The 10000-nt window shown below is 38.6% G+C and overlaps 2 long non-coding RNA genes across 2 annotated transcripts in view; one reads left to right on the plus strand and one right to left on the minus strand.

Moving 5' to 3' along the window:
• LOC138057890 (uncharacterized) overlaps positions 1 to 2050 on the plus strand; it is an 18385-nt gene extending 16335 nt beyond the window's left edge. The window contains exon 4 of the long non-coding RNA XR_011133745.1: positions 70 to 2050. This is a non-coding gene — a long non-coding RNA (uncharacterized lncRNA). The remainder of the gene's footprint in view (positions 1 to 69) is intronic.
• The window catches only part of LOC138057062 (uncharacterized), a 553865-nt gene that overhangs the window by 347824 nt on the left and 196041 nt on the right, over positions 1 to 10000 (minus strand). The window lies entirely within an intron of this gene.

Below are 10000 nucleotides of genomic sequence, written 5' to 3' on the forward strand. Positions count from 1 at the left end.
ATAATTATAACTTTTCCAACCACAGCGAGTCTTACTTCTGTCTAAAAGGTTCTTTTTTTCATTTCCCAGTCGCTCTGAACTAGCGAATGGTTTCACAATGACTGAGAGTGGGGAAAGACGATACTCTACCGTAACGATCCGTCTTTCCGAGACAGCTGCTAATCAGACCAGCAGTTTGAGTCACACTGAGGCAAATGCTGCCGAAGACTCTATATACTCTGGTAATGGTGGCGCTTCGCAGGCGACCGAACAGAGCCAACTTATGGGTGTAGGTGTCAACCAAGCCAATAGACTGAGCAACTCTGTCGTGGGAAGTGCTGTGCAGACTACAATGTCAAGCCAATCGAATCAACCCAGTGAGCCCATTGATGGATCAAACACCCACAGAGCAGAAAGCGCCTGTCAGGCTAGTGGAGACAGTTCACCTGTGACATGCTCGCCTGTGCAAGAACAAGGTGACGGATATTCAGGAGCACAGGCGCCAATTCCACTCCCTTATTTCCAGCTAGGCGAAGCCAATTTAGTCTCTTCTATGGGGAACACGAAAAAGCCTACAGAGAATTGCTGCAGTACCTAGGAGATAAACTGATGGAATTAACAACTTAAGAGGCAAGAGGCACATGTCAATAAAAACAACAACAAAACAACAACAATAATAATAATCGAATAATAATAATAATAATAATACCGGTAGCAATAATTCATTATTTTAATCAATTAATAATTGCGTTCGACATTAGGAGAAAGAAATTTCTAATTTGGGTATCCTGTGCATAGCGAGGCTTCAGGAAGTCTCATTTTTCGTTCGTCTCCTTTTTCAGTGCCATCTTGAATGACGTCATAGTGCATTGATACTTCATATGCGCAATTTTTTTGTGTAGAGTTAACACACTAATTTTTGGCAAAGGAAATTTCTCAGTAACCATAATCCTTCACACAATTCCAAAAGAACTCAGATTTTGATAGATTTTGTGACGCTCCACGTCGGCAATACTCCAGAATACCCGGCCACTACTTTTCATAGGAATAGATATGCCTCGTTCTTTAAACAATGGCAATACCTATCTATTTCCGCACTTAATTGTGATTCAGAATCTAGCCAAGGGCAAAGTATTTCAATCCCATCACGTGATTCATAGTACTCGGCGCTTATTTAAACCATCTCAAGAAATAAGTACATGCTCGTATGCTCAAGCCTCTGTCCTATAATATTGTTTCTTTCGCTACCTTTCTCCTTTACTTCCAAGGCGACTGTCACGTCAACAATCCGAGATTACTACTGGTTATTTCCATTATTTAAGCGAGTGAGTGTAATTTTGAGGACGACTGTCTTAGCTGACATTGACTGGTGTTTTGACAACCTGGGCGAACGTCGTTTTCAGTATAATAGCAGTAGATGATATAGATACTCTGGTCGTTGATATAAGTGGTCAACGAAGTCGTAATGTTATTGGTCTTCTGTCGGTTAAGCCCTGATGTCATCGGCCGTACAGACTGTAACCAGCTAGTGATTGGTGTTATTTTAGTGGTGTCTGCTCTAAGTTAAAATCAGAGCTCTCCCAGTATGGTTCATTGGTAGTAATTAATGCTTTACGTAGCGCATTCAGCCTGAATCCTAGTCGATTCTTTGGTCCCTCTGTAAATGGTTTTCAGCAATGTTATTGTCCTCTGGGTTAGGGTCTAAAAACACTCGGCTGTGCCTCGTGTTTTTTAGCAGGCACCGCCCTTAAGACAGACACTACACATAGCAGAAAGTACTTGAATAAAATGTTTATCTTAAGTACTCTTGATTAACGCATCATTAGGGCGTAGATTTGTTAGATAGTGTTTAAATTGGGTCTTTTTCGATATTTTCTTAGAAACAATTATATTTTAAACATAGTTTAAGATGTTTGGTCATCTAGTTTGTGAAGTTTCGATAAGATTACAACTTTTTTAGTGTTTTTTAGCATATATTTTAACTTTTATAATAATGGTCCTTTTGGCGTCTTTTGTGCCCTTTGCAAGGATGTATTTTATTTTTTTGCAATAAAGTCGACCGTCAACTTTCTTAAAACAGTGAAGTGACTTACTGTGCGGAGTTCATCTGTTTAAAGGACCCTTTTGCGCTAGGTGACAAAAACTCTCACCCGCGTGTTTTCCAGAGGGCCGCCGCGCAGCTCTCGGAACGACTCTCGGGATTGGTTCAGAAAACAATAAAGACAAAGAACGATACAAAAGAAACAATGCACCCTGAGCATAAAAACAAAGAGATCCAATGAAATTAGAGGTTGTAAAGAGCTGCGTCCTGACTGATTTTAAAAGGTTCAACATTTGTTTGACATGCGATCAGCATCCATGATTGTTTTAAGCAAATCTCGAAGGCGTTTGAATAGGTTGTTTAATATGATTGGAAGTATAGAATATGCTGAAATTGGAACTTATTTAAAGTTTCCCACAACATCACGCGTCGGGTCAACATGCCCTTCGTTCCTGAAAATGATGAAACCCTTTCAACAATCCATTCAACAAATGAAAAAAATGCGTATGCACACGTCTGGCTTTAAAATTCAATGTGAGCGCCATCGCCCATTGAGTAACGTTGTAGTTTAATATAGTGACGTTTTTGCTCCCGTAGCCGTCGTCGTTTCTTGACCCTTCGACTCCCAGAAGTGATCGCTCTGTAAATCTTCCTCACTATTTCAATGAAATGTCAGTCAGATGGGTATTGAGAATGAAGAATGTTATCAACTTAACAGGTGTGATCTTGATAGAATACCAAATTCTCATGATTAACCAAACGAGAAACCAATGGTACTAGTTAGGAGAATAAACTTTTCGATCGTGGAAATGAAAGGTGAAAAACACAATTCTCTCGAGCGGCGGCGAAGCTGCGAATAAGATGTAAAACTGTGACTTCTCCACATCCCGATCATACCGACTCGCAGCCAAAACTCAGCGGAGCAACCAACGGTTTACTCGCGCCAGCAGCCCATTACTCGATGCTTTCGCCGTGCGTGTTGACTAAAAAAAAAAACAATAAAATAAAAATATCCCTCTAGTGAAGCAGGCTGTCACAGTATTAATTAGGGACTTTAAGATCTACGACGCAGTCGTCAACGAGAACGCCACGAAACAACAATATCATTGGTTAAAAGAGGAAAAAAAATTGTGCTGCACGTGCGGCTCGCATTTTAGCACATAAACGTGCGGCTCGTGCGGTTCGTTAATAACGACGTGAAATCACCAAATTTGTGGTTTTGACGACAACGCGAGCGTTCAAACGTGAATCTTTCATTCTTTATTTTTGCTCTGAAATCGCTTGTACCAATCTATTTTTAGGATATTTCACCCACATGGTAGGACGCGAACAAGATGGCCTAATCGCGAGAAACTTAAGATAGTGCAAAGTTATATTTTGAGGAGACGTTTTTCGTCGACGTCGCCGTCGTAGATCTTAAACTCCCTATTAATAGAAAACGTAACGCGAGGTGCTTCTAAAAAAGAAAGATACGGGATGGGGTTGACTAAGAGGGTTAATGTGTATACGTATGTGACGTAATAAATGGCTGACCATAGGTCTCTTATGATTAGCTATTGTGAAAACACCCACTAAAGCCCCCCTGCGAGGTGCTTCTAAAAATAGAATGATACGTGAAAGGGCTGACTCAGATGGCTAATATGGAAGATGGAGGCTTCAGGTAATGGGCTCCTTCCATGGGTTAATTAATATTTTTTATTTGCTGCCTAGCAACGAGATGATATTTTTCCGATGGTGAATCGGGCCTTACTCGGAAAAAATCAGAGTGCTCCTTTGCAGGAGTCGAAATTACGGCCTTTCGATTACTAATTCAGCTGCTCTACCATTGAGCTATGGGAGACTCGTGGGAGCTGACAGGTCATTAAACTAGGTTAAGATGACAATTGTCACGCTATGATTGAAATTGTCGAAAGAGTCCACTCGCGGTATTTCGCGGTATTGGATGGAAATTGGGTTGCCTGTGGAGTGATGCATGGAGCTGTCTTACATGAAGGCCGATGATATCTGCTGTACAGGACAAATGCAGGCTCAAATCTTTTGACTATCTCAACATGACGGATTTCTTGTTTCAAGTAATAACTCACATAATTCACATAATTCGCATGGTTTAATGCCTTAGGAAACGTTTTTGACTCAGCATAATTTTTCATGGGTGTGGAGTAACCTTTTAAAACAAATTTCAACAGCAGTAGGTACAGGTCACAAGTCATTGTTTTACCAATACGGAAAGTATCCTAAACATTCATAAAGCTAACTTTAGGCCCAAAAAAAGGTTAGCTTTTATGAGTGTTTAGGATACTGTATTGGTAAAACAATGACCTGTGACCTTTGTTTTGTACCTGCCGTTTCAACGGTCCATGAATGAAAGAAGTGACTCAAAGAAAACGATGAAAGTGGAAGCTTAGGAGATTGCATCTGTGCTAACCTGCGATCAAGCGTACTTTTCTTGAGACAGGGCGCACCATGACTAAGGAAAAGTACGCCTGATCGCAGGTTACATCTGTGCTAGAAGCTTATAAATAGCAAAGGGAAACCTCCTCTTTTACAGAAAATTTAGAAACTTTTTTAAGTTGTTGAAAATCATTAACAAGGTCCAATTTCACCGAAATACCTTGCTAGGAACAGGGTACAAACTTTGTGCTGTTTTGAAGGCCACAAATTTATCAAACTAACCATTGGTTACTAACCAATCTACATTTTATTGCTCGTATCTTTGTTCTTTTTACTCTAATGCTTTGTAACTGTTATTAATAAAGACTGTAAAACAGTAATGAAAAAACCTGTCAATCAATCTGTCAATCAAAGTTACGTTGCACCTGGCAATGTACACATTGCTTATAAGGACTTTGGAAAATAAAATGTGATTAAATGTAATAATATTGTCTTTGAATTGAGTCAAAGCCCAAAATAATGATATTATTGTTAGTTCTAAATTGCTGTTTAGTGTGGTCCAACCATTACTCACATAAAACAATGGTTTCAAATAAATATTAATTTTAACTTTTCCTCAATCAATTTTGTTACAGGAGGAAGTACCAGGCAATTCCAGATGTCAAGTTGAGTCAATAAAATAGAAGACAACAATTCTTTGGAAGAAAGGAAGTAGGACACTGAGGTAGAAGAAATCCATGGAAAACAAGTTAAAATTAATTTACATTTAATATTGCTGTATTCACCAATCGTTAAGGGCTAACTTTTTAATGGCTCATTTACCAGTACACTTGAGATCTGATGCAGAAACATCCCAAGGATTTTAAACTTTTTCAAAATATGATGCAATTTTGCTTTTACATTTCAAAGTTGCACACAGGTGTGTACTGTCGTCTAAGGAGAACTAGTTCAAGGATGGACAATGGACACAATTCATGTGTGTGAGTGGTGGGATAGGGAAAGGCTTTGTGGGGCTATGGTGGTATGAGTAAAATATCAAAGAATGCTTCTCCAAAGTTGAACAGAGCATTGATAAGTTTGACATTAACAAGAAGAGTGCAACTAGTTTGTGACTCACTTTACAGCTTCATGGGCTGCTTAATTCATGCATGTGAGTGTTAGAGGAGAGAAAGGGTTTGTGGGGCTAGGGTGGAGCATCAATTGATAAAGTGGACATTAATGAGAAGAGAACATTTGTTGAAAAACCAATTCTCAGTGATAGTCATTCCCTCTTCCTTGTTTCACTTTATAGCCACCTATACAGGTTCTCTACAGTAACCAGTGATGATCTCTATAGTAACCAATGATGATCTCTATAAGTAACCAATGATGATCTCTATAAGTAACCAATTGCTGGGGAGCATGGCTAGCACAGTGGTTGAGAACCCTTGTCTCGCACCATTGCGAAAGGTTGCATTTGTTTTAGATAACGTTGGGATTTTTGGAGTAATAATTAATGCCCTCTTTGCTGTTCTTGTCTTCAGACAGTGTTGTTCTTACTTTTATAGCTACGCTTTTAATATTAGTCTTCTCTTTCCATTGGAATCCCCAACCCGGATTGAAGTTAAAAAAGTGCAAAAGTGAATTTATTCTTTATATAATTTTAATACAACCAAGAGTATAACTCGTATAATGAAATATTTATTTTAGCATCCGTTTATTTTGATGTTATTATTATTTTCAGGAACTACCAACCATCGCTGCATACAGGAAGTCCGACAAATTCAAGGCGCGCCCAGTTAACAACAAAATGGCCCAATTCAAGTAGTCATTCGGCAGAAGGCAAGCAAGAAAGAAGGATTGTCCTTAAAGTGAACTCTGTCAAAAATCTTCTTGCATTCATTTTGTGTTAGTGGCGGATAAGCCAGACGTTCAATAAAAGATTCAAAGACGACAATGTTGGTTTCTTTTTAGTACCCTTTGTTGCACTGGGCCGCGAAGGAACGGTCGTATTTACAAAATAATTTAGATAGTACGCGCACTTTCATTGGTCAATTGCTGTGTTTAGATGAGAGTATGGAAACACGGTTGTGACAACAAACGAATTTTCATTGGTTATGTATTGTCTGACGTGTGTTTTGATTGGCTGGTAGGAAATGTCAACGTGTATCAAGAAAATCTTTTTCAATCAAGAAAAAAAAAAATCGGCATTTTCCTTCATTTGTCGAATTATCTTTGAGAAATATTTTATAAAAGCAATAGGGGATTTTTTCCCGTGTTTCCATAGCCTGATCTAAACACTCGGGGGAGTTGGGAGAATTCTCTATAGTTGTACAAACCTTCGACTGCGTCTCGGGTTTGCATAACTGTCTCGAATTCTCCCAACTCCCTCTGGTGTTTAGATGAGGCTATGGAAACACGGAAAACTCCTATATTGCTCACCTGTCGTTTTTGTTTTTTGTTTTTTTTAAGAAAAAAACCCTATCGTCTCGTTGTCATTTTTATGTTTACTACTTATTTCTTGCAAATATATTTGCATTTAAAACTTCTATTCCGTTGAGAAATTTCATTTATCATGTATAGTTTTATGAACACGCCTGCACAACGGTCGAAATGTCGTTCACGTTTACCTACTTACTCCATAGGACTCGGTTTTGAACAGCCTCTAATTTACAACCTCTAATTTCTCTGGATCCCTTTAGGACGCAGCTCTGTTGTTTTTAGGGTTACGGTCCATTGTTGTTTGTTTCGGTCCATTGTTTTCTGAGCCAATCCCGAGAGCCGTTGCAATAGCTGTGTACTGACTCACTTTTACAGGGGCCACGGAGAGGGAGGGGCTGCCCCCTTTAAACCTAAACCCATCTCTCCTCTCCTCTACAATATCTTTGTATCGTTCTCCCAATTGTTGATGTCAATATTAATTGCCGAGAGATCTTTTCTATTTGAGAAAATCTGAAGATTGGGCGAAGACCGTTTTTCTGATAAAACGGGTGACGCTTTTGCTTCAAGATGGGCAAATGACAATTTGTGAAAAACAATATTCATCTTATGGCTGACTGGATGCTTGTCGCAGCACGAGAAAGGATTCTGGCTCGGAAATGTAGGGAAAAGAAGAAAGGAACGAAAAAAAAAAAAAATAGGCAAAACTGGGTATATACACAGAGATTTTAAATTAGGTCATACAGATACAGCGGAACACGGAGTATGTTATTCATGGCTTCATGTTTGCCGCTCAGTTTATGTGTGATAAACGCAGGAGCCCCACCCTCCCCTCCCCTTTTCCACCGAAGCACAGCCCCCCCCCCCCCCCTACCTCCCAGATAACGAAGGTGATAAGCAAAAACTCTTTGTGTTGATACGAAACTTAAAAAAAAAAAAAAAGGAAAAAACAGTTTTGATTTATTTACTTTAATATCAAATTCGTCAGAAACTCTTTGGATAACGATTCGTCCTCTCTCTCTCTGTTTTTACAACATTAATTCCACTGTTTCTCGACTATTGCTTGTTGAATTTGATTGAATTGCAAATTTTATGCTAATTTGTTTGTCTTCGTTGCAAAAAGTTAAGCGGATCGGTGGGATTCAATATGGCGCCGAGACGAGAAATTGATTTTCCAGTTTTAAAGTCTTTCCTCTTCCGTTTTCGCCAAATTTATCCACCGTTGCCGTTCTTTTCGCTGCTCAGAGCTACTTTGGCAGAGCCTTTATAGCAACAAAAGTTCTCTTGAAGACGAACAACGCTGAAATCTGGACAACTTTGGGCCAGTTTATTTTGAAGGTATGCAATTGTGAATTATTATGTTAGCTATCAGTTTTAAAATATACAGGCTGCTTATTGCATTTTTGTACTAAATTCTTATTGTAATTTTAGTTATGGCCACTGCATTTGTATTCATCTGCGATCTGATGCACTGGGTGTGATGTCCATGCAATGCTTATCCCGGCAGTTGCTGTGGCTAGATACACCAGAAGCCTTTGTTAGCTTGATATATGGCCACATTTTCCAAAGAAAACAGCTAGGGAAGATAGGCAATTTAGTCAGTTAAGTTTACATCATCGTCAACAAATTATATAATTACTTCACTGTTTAATTTTAGGTACCACATTGGCTTCAGTGGATCTGGACTGAAAGAGAAGATCCACTCCAAGTACAAAGATGTGAATGAATTTTGATCAGACGGTAAGCAGCTTATAAGTCGGATCTTTGGAATCATATAACGGCACTAAAACCAAAGCACTTTCTGTAGGTTAACTGATTCCCTGTATTCCAGTGGATGAAAATAGTAGAATAGTATATACTGCGATGAATAAATAGATGGACATATAAAGCTAGGAATGACCCGTCTGAAAGAAGAAAACGAATTTATCTTTAAACACAGCTGATCGGGGATGCTAAAAAACAGTCATTACATATAGAAATCATCTTATACTGAATCCTTATTATAGTTTCCATATTGTGGCCGGCTAGTGGTGTATGAAGCCACTTAAGCCGAAACAGACACAAGTCAAAAATGGATTTTGCCGAGTGCTGGAACATGTAGATATAAATGTTGATTTGAAGCTATAAAGTGCCCGGCCCATTGTGATCTAGTTTGGTCCATAGTGAATTACAGAATATACGAATGTCACATATTCTGCGAAGGCGAAATACTTAAGTGAGTGTCAGCCATAAAGAACAGTATTGTCTCTAGGTATGCTAAAATTACAATGACATAACGATTATTTCGGACTGTTAAAGCTAATTAACTCAGTTATATTAGTAGTTGCCCCATTTTGAGTCTGGGTGATCATTGGTCTTCAATCCGCACAAGTTCAAATATATTTTGGATCGTAAAATGATACGACTAATTGGCCTTGCTATACAGGCAGAATAATAAGCATTTCTCTCTATATCTTTAGACACAGATGTTAACCGACAAGGAATGTTAACAATGGAAGGCGCAAGGGACACGCGAAGATCTCTAAACACAACATTGTCAGAGAGAGGTGAGAGTTCAGTCCATTCAAATTAAATATTCCTACTAACTAAAGATCAGCCTTGATCAGGGCCATGAGGTAAGAGCAATAGGACGGGATAAAGATTTCATGGCGAGACATTTAACTAACACTGGGAGAAATAATAAACATTTCTTTCTAATTATCAAAACAGGTTGAATTCAGTTATTGACCTCCGTTTAAGAAAGTGAAAGTTAAGAGAACCTGAGGAAAAAAAAACGTTTGAAGTTAAAACGTAATGTAGAGTATATATATATATATAAGTCTAACCTATCAAGAAGTGTCAGTTAATTATTGATTCCTTAAAGTTTTTTTTTTTTTTTACACAAAACTAATTTATTTATATATTGATATTTTCAGTGAGGACAAGTCAATCGTCAAATCAAGTCAAATAAGAAAGGATCGAACAGGATCGATTGGATTAGAGGAAGAGGGACAGCAGAGGTAGCTTAATTAAACTAGCTATCAGTAAACATTACCGTGTTCACTTGTGTTAAGGCCTCATTTTTTTTAAGAACAGCGACGAAGCTTAGGTTACGGCGAAGCGAAATGTACTTCGTTGGCAGGCACTCACTAGCTTCATCAAGGCTACAGGGATAATCATCGTATCACATTA

Source organism: Montipora capricornis, chromosome 7 (assembly GCF_036669925.1).
Source record: "Montipora capricornis isolate CH-2021 chromosome 7, ASM3666992v2, whole genome shotgun sequence".
Taxonomy (NCBI): Eukaryota; Metazoa; Cnidaria; class Anthozoa; order Scleractinia; family Acroporidae; genus Montipora; species Montipora capricornis.